Source organism: Pezoporus wallicus, unplaced genomic scaffold (assembly GCF_028554395.1).
Source record: "Pezoporus wallicus isolate ANWC-B61680 ecotype Strahan unplaced genomic scaffold, APGP_CSIRO_Pwel_v1 scaffold_7107, whole genome shotgun sequence".
Classification (NCBI taxonomy): domain Eukaryota; kingdom Metazoa; phylum Chordata; class Aves; order Psittaciformes; family Psittacidae; genus Pezoporus; species Pezoporus wallicus.
The window spans coordinates 5,942,155-5,957,047 of record NW_026642114.1 but is presented as its reverse complement, the minus strand read 5'-3'; the positions used below and the strand labels follow the sequence as shown (position 1 = coordinate 5,957,047).

Genomic DNA, 14,893 nt, shown 5'->3' with positions numbered 1-14,893 from the left:
ACCATTTCTGGAGCTCACGACTGCTGATTATTTTATGCAGTGGAAAGTCCTCCTTTACTCATTAAGACAGTCAAATTAATTCTGTCAAATAGCTCAGAGGCATTTCAGCACCCACTGGAATGTGGCGGTAGCTTTCCCACCGACTTCAATGTGCACAAAATATTCCCAAGACTGGAAACCCCAAATTACCTGCATCTGTTCTGCACATTTCTGAAGCTTTCCAACTACTAACAAGACCATCATGTTGCAAGAATAAGTACATCTATGTGAAACATTAGTGAGATTGTGTGTCTTGGTCTAAGCCCTGGTCTACCCCAGTTGATTGGAATACTGCCATAAACAAATCAGAATTTGGCTTCAAGTGTGCTGAAAACTAAGGCCAGGTTCTTTAGCATGCTGCATGCAAAAGAAGCAGCCCTTGGCTTGGGGTGCATGGTAGGGTATTATTCCATACTATGATTTCTATAGCTGCTCAGGGAGCTTGAATGTTTCCCACCCACCTTGTCCTCAACTTCTTGGCTATGATGGGTGCAGGGGTAAGAAGATACAGCACCCTGTACACTGGAGCACTGAGGGTGGCTTCCCTTCTTGGGAAGCAGGTCAAGAAAGAACACGTAAAAGTGTCATAGAAGGAATACAGGAGCCTATAGGGAGTATCTGGGGACTTGCTGGAGGATGTGGAGGGTAGCAAGCAAGCAAGAGGTCTGTATTGCAGAATAAATTTGGGATGCAGTGATAGGGGGGGGGAACGGCAGGAGAATGAACCCCTGGAGAGAAGATACAGTCTCCCTGGTCTTTCTCTTCCATAACTCCTGCCCTAGGCCCTTGTCTCAGGACTCTGTTGTCCTCCCTCCGGCTCTTTCTCTGGGGCTGGGGTACTAGGGAGCATTGCTGAAAACTGATGCCAGAGCAGAGAAGGAACTAGATGGTCAAGAGGAAGGTGTGAGGTTCATGCTGGGCGCAGACAAACTGAGCGGGATGAAGAAAAACAGGTAGGAGATGAGCATGAGGGAGACCTCCCCACTCCTAGGTGTGGGAGTGCTTGCCCAGGCTCCCATCCTGGGAGAATTCAAGCCTCTGAAATACAAAATAGAAAAATACCAGCCTGTGGTAGGAAGTCCCACTCTTTCTTTTCCCATGCACTTGTCCCACTCAGCACTGCCTCATCCTGCCAGAGTAGTATCATGTCCAGGAGGCATTCTGTTGCCCCTTGCACACACACCCCCCGTTCCACCCCACCCCACCACCACCCCCCCCCGGGTATCTCATCCACTCCCACAGAACACAGCAATACCTCACCATTGAATTCATCTCCTCTTGGACGAGTAAGAAGATGACACCCAGGAAGCATCTCACTTAAATAGGGAAATGGGAAAAGGAAAGTTAAATTGGTAGAAGGATAAGGATTAAGTTCACATAATTCTTGTGTAACAGAGATAGAAGCTGTATAAGGCAAACAAAATCCAGGGAAAAGAGGAGCGATAGCACAGGAGAGGCAGAAAGGACTTGAGTCCTGTTTTGACGTCTGAAGCTATAGCTGGCAGCCTCGTGAAGAGGCCAGTCAGCATTCTGGGGACAAAATTGCCTGGCTGTATGGAGGAGGCATAAAATTTTGAGAAAAAAGTCATGCCTTTTCTTGACAAGTGTTGGCTCATAGGGATTAAGCAGGGTACAATGCCTTCCTTCTGGTTCACTCCCCTGCCTTTCATTCCCTGCAAGGCGAGTAAGCAGCCACCCCTGCATCAAGCAGGGGAGAAAGGGGCAATGGTAGGAAGATCAGAACCAGCTGGCTCATAGATGAATTCCTCCCTCCTTCGTCCACATGGTCACTCTGCTAGAGGCTGAGTAACAAACGCCGGGACCCGGCAGAACAAAGACCAGCTGTAAGCAACACACACAGGGTTGTTTGGGGTATGGTTGACTTTTGGAACTCTGGGTGTCTTGTAGCTGAGGGCACAGGGCTCTGCATGGCAGGACTTTGGGCTGAGAGCCCCGTAATCCGGGCAACAGCTCGGGCTCCCCTCGCCACGATCCATCCTCGCTGCAGCAGCGCTGTAGGAAGCGGTGCCAGGGTCACACCACCATCTGCTGGCCTGTCCTCGCCGCACAGCTGCGGCAGCCCGGCCCAGCCTCTGGGGCTGCCAGAGGCATCCTCCCGGCTCCGCGGCAGTGCCAACAGAGCCCCCCTACCGACTGCAGAGCTGACCCAGGGATCGTAAGCAGCTCCACACCCCTGGGGTTTCTCAGAGACAGAAACCATCTTTATTCTGCTGGCTTTCCCAGCTGAGTGCAACAGCAGTTTTCCCATCACATGTACCTTCCTAATGGCCCTCTTTTAGTTTTGAAGCAATCAAGGCATGTTCCACTCCTGACTGCACTGCTTGGACTTACCATTTGTGAAAGTGCAAGTGGATTGATGCGACCTATGTGCTTCTTCTCAGCTTACTTCATATGGAAAGCTTGCAAACCTGTGGGTGAAGCCAGGTCAACAGCAGCCCAGATGTGCCAAAAAAATGCGCCAGGCTTGGTCCTGGGGCCTGAAATCTCATGTGTTGGTCTGCACCACACAAATGAGCTGATGAAAGAACCATGTTTGATTGCTAAAGAGGTGAACAATCACAGGGGTTTATTTCGCACAGACTGGTCACATCAGCCCTGACGAGGTCATACACAAAGGTTGCAAAACCTCTAAACCTCTTCTGGGAGTCTTAATGAGAGTCATCTACTTTAAGTTCTCTCAAATGAAGAGATATGAGAGTTTGCCTTTGTGGAGGGCAGTAACATCAACATTGTATTTCAGATATCTACAGCACTTTGCAGGGATTAACAAGTTAATCCCCATAACAGCTCTAAACAACCTTTGCTGAGGCATCATTATCCCCCATTTTATATATGACAGGTGGTGAGATTTCTCCAAGCCTATAATTCAGAGCCAGCAGTTCCCAGACTCTGGGCTGGTGCTCAGTCTAATTGTTCCTGCTGCCGTCTTCTCCCCAGGGATGGATGAGCAAGGGCTGTGCATGTAGACATAAGAGACAGGGTGCAAAGTGCTCATCTATCTGACAGGAAGGACCATGCTCATGTTCTCTTAGGATAATAGGGTCAACACATATCCCATGAGCAATCCAGCCTGAATACTTTGCTTCAAACAGAGCTGGAAGCCTGATGGACCAACCATCTCTGGCTCATTTTATCAGCTTTGTTTTCATGTGCCAAGGAAAATTGTCAAGTTAAAAGCCTTGAAGGCTAGTGCTCCTATTTCTCTTGTAAGTTTGTACAACAGCAGCAGACACCATGAAACCTTACCTGACAGTGAGTCAGCTGTGAGCTGAGTCTCTTTCTTCACAGGCAGTTTTCCAGAGTCTGCTCCAGTATCTGAACATTCTCATCCGCGGAGAATTTGCTGAGCTCTGTAAACAGACATCTCAGAGCAGGTGCCTTTCACAAAGCACAGCAAACAGGACCTGAATGGCATATGTAAGACCCACACCAGGTTTTGTAAGATTGCTGTTAATGAGCTTGCATTGCTGTTACTAATAATGCAAGACAAGAAGGCACCTCCTCAGTCATGGTGGCTCCTGGGATATCAATTTTAGCTGGAGATGAGAGTGTTTAAGGTCTTCTGAATCCTCATAGATCCTCCTTGTAGAGTGCTAATCTGAGCATTCACCATTTGAGTCGAGGCAGTAACCCTATGGCAATGGTTTCAAAGGTATGCAAGAACCACCGTCACAACTGTTGCAGCCACCAAAGGAGCAATGGGATGGTCTGTGGATGATATGGGCTCTCTGGAAGAGGGAGACTGCCATGGTCCAGAGGAACCAGCCACAGCCCTGTATGAAGCTGGGAGCAGGATGCCACAAACCCCTGCATGTCCTGAAGAGCACACAAAGAAAAGGGACACCAGATGATGAAATATTGTTCCAGGCTAGCGTTTAACTGCTGCTGGACTTTGCACCAAGGCCAAATACACCTTCCTGCCTCCTCCAGGGTTAGCCACATGTGGCAGCAGGTAATGTGGGCAGATGGGGACAGACACTCTGCACACTCCTTAGACCACCTTTCCCAGGACTTGCTGCCCAAGACTTTGTGGTTCTGTTCTCCAGAGAAACCCATTAGCAAGAGAAAAACTGCTGGAGAGTTTAAAAATGTGGATGTCAGCAAATGGTTCACATCACCCCAGGAGCCAGAGTCCCACCAGGGACAGGAGCTGAGGGTACCACCACCCACCCTTCCTCTCCTCATAGCTAGACAATGAATTTCTCCTCAGTGTCCTATGAAATCCTGTCTCGAGGGAAGATCTGAAAGAGGATAAGAAGAATCTTGCAGACTGGTTCAAAGAAATTGGAGGTTGAAGTGTGAGAACGCACGGCACGGTGGGGCTGACATCAGGACAGCCGGGAGGAGCGGCACCCTGGTTTCGCAACCAAGGGCAGGAACCTGACGGAAAGGGCCAGACAGCAACGGGCTGTGCAAAGCCGGGAAAACCGACGCAACCTGGCTGGAAATCCAAGCTCCTGGGAGCCGAGCTCTGCGCAGGCACAGGCTGGGTGAGCACCTGCAGGTGGAGCTGCGAGAACTGCGGAGCAGCAGCCAGCCATCTCCCGCCTGCAAAGAACGGCTGGGTGAGGTGAGGCAGGCGGCAAGGCAGGGGTGGAGGGGAGCACAGACCCTCACCTGGCCACACACTTTGGCACGGAAAGGTCGGGGCTCAGCAGGCTGGGAAACAGTCTTTACGTTTGGAGGAGTCTAGTGACAATCTGCAACCAGTTTCCTAACTAGGGCAAGAAATCACAGAGATGGGGTGAAAAAAAAAGCCCTGCCAACAGCAGAAGTACCCAGATCAACAGCCACTAACCCAAATGTCAGGCCATTTGCTTAGGAAACAGGCTAAAATTTGCCTTCTGTGCAGTTTAAGACAGGGAGTAGTACTACCACCACACGGAGCTGTAGATGCAGCCTTCACCTTGCCAGGCTTTAGCACAAATATTCAGTACTTGCTGATGCAGAAAGACTGACCCTGTCCCTAGGGTCTGGCAGCAGAAGTTCCTACTAGAACCTCCTCATGTTTTTATCTTTCTACAAAAACACCTTCCCAAAGCATCAGAGTATTATCAAGGGAAAACCTAAATGCCACATACTGCCATGAAACATTCTGCAAAGTTTTCCAGTTTTGTGGAAAAGTGCTGCCATGTGCTCTTTCCTATCACAAAGCCTCCGCTGGAGCAGTGGCTGGGGCAATGTCCCCCGGTTCCCTGTAGCCATAGCACAGAACAAGAAGGATGCAGGAGTCTCTGCATATTGCCCCTTCCATCTCCACGTCCTTTCCTGGCTCAAGGGCAGCCATCAGGCCCTGGGGTGCTCCAGCAGCCTCTCTGGAGCAATGCAGTTCTCGGGCCGCCCGACTGGCTGCACTCTCAGCTCTGATTTGAAAGCAAGAGAAGGGAGAGTGCTTGAAGCGGAAACTTATCTGAGCCGTCCAGAAGCAGCAGGTTCCCGCGTTCTTGGTAGACAAAAAGGCCAAAACAAACCCCCACACCAATAAGTGAGCAGGTGTGATAGTGGTATGAGTAAAAGTGGGGAATGATCTAATTATCAGTCCGGGGAGGGTACCATCAGGGTGATACAGTCCCTGCAGAATCCTCTCTGCTGGGTGGTAAAACAGTCTCTCTAAGCCACTGCACCCAGAAAATAGCCCATCCCTATGCACCCCTCCCGGGTTGGGCATCCGCCCCATTTCATCAGAAAAAAAAAGTCTCTTTTTCTTGCTGTTTAGTGTGAGAGCAGGCAGAAAAGGGGGGGAGGTGCGGCAAAGAGATGATCAGCTGGCAAGAGAGAAATGCTCTGTGGTACAGAACTCATTCAGAACCTGGCTTATTTCCCTGTCGAGCTCCCTACAGCCTCCAGGATCCTGTCTCCAGTGAGATGCGAGCCCAACCCATGGGTCCATTTCCCAGGCTCAGCTGCTCTGAAATGACCCCACTCCCTGGGAGGGGGCTGCAGGATCCAACTATCCGGGAGGCCAAACAAGGAACGCCTTTCTTGGCAAAGGAGAAAAGGACCTGGGAGGCCTTCGCTCAGGTGACCCACCCGACCCCCATTGCAAACAGCTATAAATCCTCCTGCTTCCCCACCACAGCATTCCCGGGCACTCCTCTCACTGGAGCTGGGCCTGGCTCTGCAAAGCATGTCACTGCTGGATGGCCTTGGAAGGTAAACATGAAGCTGGCTGATTTACTTATCAGAGGGGTTTTTCTGGCTGAGAACTAAGCTGACTTTAACCAGGGCATAGTTGCTAGGCACAAGCTGGCTTTTTGGCTTTGCTGGGCTCCCTGCAGGACTGGCTCACCTGGACCCTGTTAACCAGGTTCATCAAAGCTCAATGTGGTCCCTGCCAGGAACCGCAGGGCGATAAGCCTGGCACCGGGCACTCCCTTCCCACTGGAAGGGGGATTCACTTGGTCTCTGCACATGCTAAGTTAGCAATGAGCAGTGTGTTTCCACCAGGCACAAAAGGATGAAGCATCAGAGCTGGCTCCCGCAGGTCTTTGGAGAACGGTTAACTTTAGATAGTTAGTGGATCTGCATATCTGTCTTCAGAGCTCCTCCCTCCTCTGCTTATTTGCGACTGAAAGCTGGGAAACTGCCTGACAGGTTTTCTTTCCTCTGCTGGCTCTTCCCCCAGCTCCATCTCCTCAGCCCAGTGCGGCTGATCTCTCAGTCCCTGCATTCCACTGTCACCTTCTCACCCTACACCAGCCTCTCCACCCCAGCCAAGCCTCCAAGCACTCCCTCTTTCCACATCCCCTTTTCTGTACAGTATGTCCTGCCTCCTCCCTTCCAGGATCACACATACACACCCCTGTCCCCCCAACTCCTCCCTACCCCTAAGTCCTGCGTTACTGGCTTAGTTCTCTCTCGAAATAAGCATAACAGGGAGGTATGAGTATCTTATCCACACACAGTGGAAAGCCCTCTGGCAGAACTGTTACCTTAGCTGTCTGTCACTCTATGTCACAGTTTTGGTTAGCCTGGGGCAATAGAAAGCCTATGGATGCCGCTGCTAGAGATCAGGGTCTAGGAGCTCCTGAATACTCTGCATGTGATTTATGGGTTCATGGGTGCTCAATACCCTAGAAACCTAGTGTTTTACGTAAGTGACTGTTAATTGTCACCAGCATGGGGCTTATCCACCGTGATGGCACATGAATCACACCTGGTGCAAATTTCAGCTCCTCCTCTGTCAGATAAGAGAAATTAAATGCATGCTGAGATTGTGTGGATAAAGGTGACAAGGTGCCAAGGGATCACCCATGTGGGAGGAAGGGTGCTGGTCTGGGGGTGCTATCTTGCATTGCTGCTTCTGTCCCATTGCAGCAGTCACAGCGCAAGCTGCCAGCAGGGATGCGGCACTGTCCTGCCTGGGTCTGGGTGTCAGGGGCCACCAGCCAAAGCCAGGAGTGGCAATGCCGTGGGACAGGCAGAGCAGTGGAAACGGAGCCTGGCAGGGCAACTTTCAGGCAGAAGGGCCACGACCCTGTGGTGCTCAGGCAGGTCAGGTGAATCGTGCCTTCCTTCCAGTTTTTCCCCATCGATTATGAAAGGAGCCGAGATGGCTGCTGCAGATACAGCTGTTGTGCCTGTCCCCCCCTCCATCTGCCCTGTGCTCGGCTCTGCAGCAGCAATCACACACAGAGGCCTGGGCCACTGAGGATCTGCAGCCCTTGGAACAGAGACCCAACATCTCAAAGGTGTTTTTAAGAGGTTTCTGGCGCTTTGGTTAAGCAAGGTTACCACCTGCACTGAGTAGTTTGCAGTGCGAACAGCACAGAGGAACCCCTTCCTATGGAGCCTCCTGCTCTGGGGAGGCAAAACCTGCTAAACTTCACCAAATGTCCACCAGCACCTTTCCCTCCCTCCCCCAATCCTTAAGGCTTGACTGCCCATGCCTAGCTGTGTCCCACCCAACTTTCTGAGATTCAACAATATTATCCTTGGGAGTGTTGAACTCTAGTATATAAGAGTCACACATAGTTAACCTAAATAACAAGCTCAGGGCTTCCAAGAGATACTTCCTCACCAGCCCAACCCAGCTACCCAAGATGTGAGTGCCTTATGAGTGATCACACCAGGTAGCATCAGGATATTTGCCATTATCTCCAAAACTTTCTATTAATCCATCTTCTGGAGCTGCACTGGTTCATCATGGTCCTGTGTTTTAAACAGAAGGAAACAGTCATGGGAATATTGCAGATGGAGACTTAGCCATCATGTCTGTCATCCTTGGGCACTGCAAAGATTCAAGCTCAAGCACCCTCAGATGTCCTCTCCAATTGACTTTATTTTCTTTCTTCATCCAAAAGCCATCAGTTTCCACTGGCAGAATATCCTCCTGGTTTTAGGCAAGAGCTGTGCTAAGAATTACCATTTAGACGGTGCCAGCTCCACACTTCAGTCAGGAATGCCTTTTTCTCCTTTTTTTTTTTTTTTTTTTTTAATTTCAGGAATGTTGTAAGTAAATTCACAGCTGAACAACAGTGGGAATGGAAACCCTCAGAGCTGATGGCTGTGACATTACAGGTACAGTAATTCCAAATTGATCCTCCTTTGTGCTGATAACAGGGCTGGCTATTGTTTTCCTGAAGTCCACATGTCCGAAAACACCGCAGGCGTAGATAATTGCAGTGAGCATGTGCTTTTGAATCTGTTTCTAAAACATGCCTGGGATTTAAGCTTTTTTAAAATCATGACCCTGATTCTGCTTTTTTTTTCAAGCTCAAAAGCAACAATTCCTTTGGCTCAAAATGAAGAAGGGTCTAGCTCTTAAATACAACTTATAAAGAGGCAAATGTGTCCCTGTTTTTTCTTCCTTGTGATGAAAGAACAAAGCCCGAAAGCTTTCAGCATTTACCCAGGTTTTTTTCGTTTTTTTTTCTTTTTTTTTTTTCTTCCCCTTTGATTTGATTTCCTTTTTTAGCTGTGGAAAGACAGATCTTATCTGAAGTGACTGGACAATTTGAAAGTCTCCCACTTTCTTTCACTATTTCACTCTGATGATGATGCTCATTTAGTTAAGCTTTGTCTTAGGGTATAGCATAGGGTTTCCTTGTAGGTTTTGGCTGGGCAATTGGCTCACAATATCCACCTTTGATCCTTTCATCCTTTCATGTTGGGAAGATTGCAAACTTCATACAGCTAAAGAGAGAAAACAAATAAGGGATAGCTTAATGAGCAGGATGCTTCCATAGGCTATTTTCTGGTGAAAACTGAAGTACCTTTCAGCCTCTGTTATCCAACAGTGTAGTAGAGGTTTGGGGACTGGTTCACTTGGTCTCTGAATCTTCATTTTACTTTTGCTGGATGTGAGCTGTTACTCTGCACCCCCTTCATCATCAATACACCAGTAAAGCACATGACACACAATGGAAAATGGGGAAAATCCTAAATAAATCGCTCTCCAGTACAATATTTTCAGGACAGGACACAGGAAAGGAAAATTAAATAGAAGTTGCCCTATGTCCCTGCGTCACTCTTCCCCACCTCATCTTGCACACAAAAAGATTTTATGTGAGGTGTCCCTGCCCATGGCAGGGGGGTTGGAACTAGATGATCTTAAGGTCCTTTCCAACCCTGTTTTATGATTCTATTTTAGCCTGGCCAAGGTACAACACGCTGACAGTTACGTTATCACAGGGCTGGCTCGGCTGGGATAAATGTGAAGTTGTAAACATGTTGTTACTTGGGGCCTAATTCCCCTTGGTGTAACAGGGCTGCACGGCTGATGTTTGTGTCATGCAACCGTTGGCTCCTCGTGTCCCAGCTTAGAGGGATTATAATTACATCTCACCTTGCTGATCTTTTTGGCTTGCCTGCCTTGAATTGCTTCCACAGACCTGCTCGACTTGTTTGTCTGCTGCTTATTATTCAGCACAACCCCCTCCCACTGCCCTTTCCTGTACATTCATGTTTGTGTCTAAAAGGCACAAAGGGACATTTTTTGAGGGGGAAGGTGATGAGCATTGGCTGCTAACTGGAACCCCAGCTCCTTGGACTCCAAGGGCCAGTCATGGGGTAGGGGGGAGACATGTGCTTGCTTTAGCACACAGGGCAAGGACAAAGCAGTGGCTGGCTCAGTTGAAGTGAGTCACTACATTTCAAAATATGGGAAATGTAATGAGATGCTTCCTGAAACCTGAGTTTTGCACCTGCAAAGCACAGGAACAAATGCAAAGCAGAATAAAGCAAGCAGCAGGGCGAGGGTGTAGATACACACTCTACCAGAAATGGAGCTTGGTTCCTTCCTGCTCTCCCTGCTTGTAACTTCAAAGTGGGTTTTCCACAGGCAGGTGCAGGCAGCACTGATGGAAACAACTTCTGCAGCTCAGGTGAATCTCTGCTCTCTCCAGTGATGGCAGCTCCTACCTCATGTGGAAAAAACTGGCCTCACACCGGCCCTCTGAGCAGCAAGGCTCTGACATTAGAAGAGAGAATTCCCTTGCTGAACACAGGGTGGCTTTTTTCTCTAGGCTTCATCCTACCTCTTGCAAAAGGACTTTCTATGTGTAGAGGAACATGCTAAGGGTTAATAATGATGCAGGAGATTTCAGACTGCTCTGATTTAGTATGGAGAAATGCCTGCGCAGCTCCGTGAGTAGCAATGAAATGGAAGAGGGTTTTTGCAGCAGGTCTCTTGCTGCCTTAGACTTTGCATTTGGCTGTTGCCCTTTAGACAATGACTAAAGCAGCAGTTAAGCTTGCACTTAAATCCATAAATCCTAGAGTGACACCTTTATCAAGTCTTATTCACTCGAGTCTGAAATCACACCATTATTTAAGAGGTTGCTCCTCAGTAAAGTTAAATGGGAGAGCTGGGATGAGTCAGACACCAAGACTGTTGATTGACTTGTCCCAGATCGGGGTGGACCAGGCTCCTGGGCCATATTTCCTCACTCAGGGGTGTCCATGTACCCTGAAGGATCCCAAGCTTTCACCAAACTGTGCCAAGGTGCCCAAGAGCTGAGCTCCTGCAAAGGAGCATCTCAAACTGGACACCTTAAAGACAAACTCACAGGCATTTCCCCAGCCTCTGCCCCAGGCGTGCTCAATGCCGAAAATAGGGCCAGCTTGAGCAAGGGCAGCCTGTGCAGGTGCTGGCAGTCAGGATGTCCACGTGAGAGGTGGAAGATTGAATTCACGTTCCTGCTTTGGTCAGTTTGGATGCTGCAAGCATCCTCACAAGGGAGTGCCCTAGCCTTGGACTGTTGGGTGGCTCCTAGTCCTCCACACTGCTCAAGGTGTGCCTGGGTGTGAAAACACTCATCAAGAAAGACGGGACTCAGACAAGACTCCTGTGCTTCTGGCAAGTTAACCACCACTCAGGACATCTGAGTCACGCAGCACTTGTACTCAAACACTGGGCTTCAGCAGGTGTGATCCCTCCATTCCTGCTCTCCATGTGATGCTGCTGGGTTAATGTCTCAGGACAAAGCTCTGTGGTTTCTCTTTGGATGGCTGGGTACTGATGTACAAGGGGAGCGGGCATCATTAAGGTTTCGTCAGACTTCTAAGACACTGGTGTTGGAGCAAGCCTGAGCATGACCTAGTGAGGCAGTTGGGACAACAAATTCCAGGGGAGGAAGAACTGCACCAGAACAAAGGAAATTTGTCTGAGGACAGAAACACAAAGAAAAGTCCTCCTTGTTGTAGCTCTAAGAAAGAGATTAAACTGTTTCTAAAGTTAGGTAACACTCCCTACCTCCCAGCCATCCCTCATTTGTCACCCAGATTATGTTGAGTCCTGGGGCAGCATCTACATTTATTAAACTGAGTTATTTGCATCCAAAAAGAGTAATTTAAAAAGAAGGCTCTGGCAATGCTACTGATCTTGTTCACCCCAGATTATGGTAGGACTTTGGATTTTATTTATGATCCTCCGGCATCTGATTCTGGTGGAGTTATAACTACCTTGCCACAATGCAGGTAAACTGATAACCACATCTGTTGATGCAAAGAATATACTCCCCTGAGTGGTGCCATCAAGGAGCTGTGGCAGAGGCAGAAGCTGGAAGCCTTCCTCCACCTGCACTCTATGGCAGGTGTTGTGACTAGGCAGGATGCCCTGCCTGTCCCCACTGAAACTGCTTCTGACCTTAACGGAAACAGGGAGGGTCGTTTCGGATGACTCACAGCATTGAATATTATGTTGGGAAATGAGCCATTGAGATCAGTAAATTGCTTTCATTTTCTGATGTGACTGTGGTGTTGGATGGGGATCAGGGAGGCAAAGGGTGGTTTGTTTATCCAAAAGGAGAAAGGGCTTAGTCAAAGTTTTGGTGGTTGATGAAAGTCCAGAGTTGGTAGCCAAGGACTGCCTCAGGGCACTTCCAGATCTGAAAATGTGATGGCATTTCCAAACATTAATAGTCTGGAAAGATTGGGTTCATTTCTGGATTTGAAGTGACATGAGCACCCAAACGAAGCAGGGGCTCACAACTAGTTTTATCAGAAGCTTGTCAACTACATTTAGGACATTTTATCTCAGACCTCAAGGGCTTTATTTGATCAGCTGCAGTTGGGAGTTTCTATTATCAGAACCAAGAGAAACCCTTTCATAATGGGGTCCAATATACCCCTTCCTGCTCTAGCATAAGGAAAGGTAAATGTGTTACATCTTTGATCTGCTGCTTGCTTAATTTCATCTAGATAAAAACTGGCTCTAACTTAATACTGTTTACTGAATGGTACCTATGGACAAGACCTTTGCCAGTTTGAATACAAACCACAACCTGATGAGAAAAGGGATATGATGACAAAGGTAGCTGTAACAGCAGGATAAAAGGAAAACCTCTTCCCTTCCTGTGTTGTTACAGCAAACAAATGGACTTAGCTTTTTTCCAACGGGAACCCCATATAAAAATAACAGAATTTGCCCCACAAATGGCAGCAGTCCCAAGCTTTCATTACTCTTATGATGTCACTGGAAGCCTTTTTCAAGCAGACACCATGACTGTCTAACATGCTGGAACTTGCCCTTGCAAAGGTAATCCGGTGTGTGTATGTCACCTATGTGTGTGCACACATTCACACAAACACACTTTTACTCCTGCAGGTCCTAATCAGAGCAGATACCCATTCTCCACTCTACTGAGTAATTAAACTTCACACTGCTGGAAGGCTCCCTGTGTTGGGCTGTGCTATGTTACACTGACAAACATGCACAGCATTTCCAAAAGACAGAATTATCCTGAGAGACTAACATCACCAGTCAGCTTAAAATTTGACTGATCATCTGTAACAGAGTCTCGTTAACTGGTTTTCACAGATGAGTAAGAACAGATACTGCTGGGGTTTTTAATTGCTACCATCAAGCTTAATTGGAGGTTCAAGCTGAATGAGTGTAAGTATACAGAGGCGGGTGTGGGAATGTGTCCCAGATTGCACCCACCACATTCTTCTGGTTGTCTCTGGAAGGAGATACCATCATTATAGTAACCATCCTTAGCCTTCCCACAGGTTTTTGGCTCGATGGAGCCCAGAGCCTCCCTTCCCCACCTGCTGTGGACAGCCAGCAATAACGTGTGGGAAGCTGACACTGCTCCCACCCTGTTCCTCTAGTTTGTACACACAGCAGCTTCCACAAACAGAATGAAATCCACATGGAAACATCCACCAGGAAAAAAAAATCTCTGACATGGAAGAGATTGCACTGCCAAGGGGACTAGGAGCACAGAGAGGAAGAGAGCTGCTGCTGAATTCCTGGTGTTAGGAGCAGACCCATGTGTCATGCTTGTGGGGAGGGATACCTTCTCTCATCCCAAACTGTTATAGTACATCCAGCAGCAAGTGCATCAGTGATCTTGGCAAGTATGTGTGGCCACCTATCCAGAGAAGAAAAACACTGCTACAGACACTGAGCAGAAACAGCCTTTTGCAGGAAATCGCCTCAATTGCTCTTAAGAGGAAAATGCACAAATCTGAGAGGAACGTTTTGGGTCTCGATAGCTGCATTGTGTGTTGTTTTGCAGATGAATTCCAGGGGCAGAAGGAAGAGTGTTTATTTAACTTTTATCAGCATTCCTTCTGAACTTCTTTCCGTTCTGAATGAAAGTAAAAACTGAAAGAATCTCCCAAGGAACGTGATGGTTGTTGTAATTACTGCTTTTAGCTCCCATTTGTCCAGGAAGTGTGAATCATAATTACTCATGTCACAGGGAAGCTCCAAACAAGCCTTTCTCTAAATTTGTTTGTGGAAATACTCACACTGCTTTACTTGCACATCTCTCCTCTGGCAGGAAGGGAGCAGAAGCTGCCCTGCACTTCATGTGTCATCTGTAGCTATTCTGTAAGAAATATATTACTGACCAAAACAGGGATGGGACTGTGGTCAGTCCCAGGACCCTCTGTGCTTTGTTTCTCCTGTCATTTCCATAGGTATCCCTTCTTTAAAATCAATAGAAACAGCCAAGTTGCATCCCAAAAGGGAGTCAAGTATTGCTATTCCCAGTGCAGGCTCAGGGACACTGAACGTAATACTGCCTGCTTCAACAGAACTATTACTGTGCTTTGGTCATGCATGAGCAAGTTGATTTAAGTGTATATGTTTGGTTCTAACCCACCCTTAATACATTATATATTTTTTCCAGCTTTGAGATGTTTGTACAGCACCTGGCACAGCTAAACTGAAGCCACTGCTCAGAGGGGCTGGGACCAATGCCATCTATATAAATACTGGAATAATTGGGGTTAGCAGCACACTCATGGCAGAACTCTGCCAGTTCACATGCGTTCACATGCAGTGTATCACTGCTCCTTTCACACAGCATGGATTTCATTATCCAGGTGAATAATAGGAGGAAAGGGAGGGCTAACTTCTGAAAGCCAAGACATAGATAAG

The 14,893-nt window shown here is 48.1% G+C and overlaps 1 long non-coding RNA gene across 1 annotated transcript; it reads left to right on the top strand.

Moving 5' to 3' along the window:
• Positions 1-5,981: 5,981 nt before the first annotated feature.
• Positions 5,982-13,815, top strand: LOC130608905 (uncharacterized). The gene is made up of 3 exons (XR_008974665.1): positions 5,982-6,213; positions 8,505-8,580; positions 13,109-13,815. It is a non-coding gene; the product is annotated as an uncharacterized LOC130608905 (long non-coding RNA).
• Positions 13,816-14,893: the final 1,078 nt, after the last annotated feature.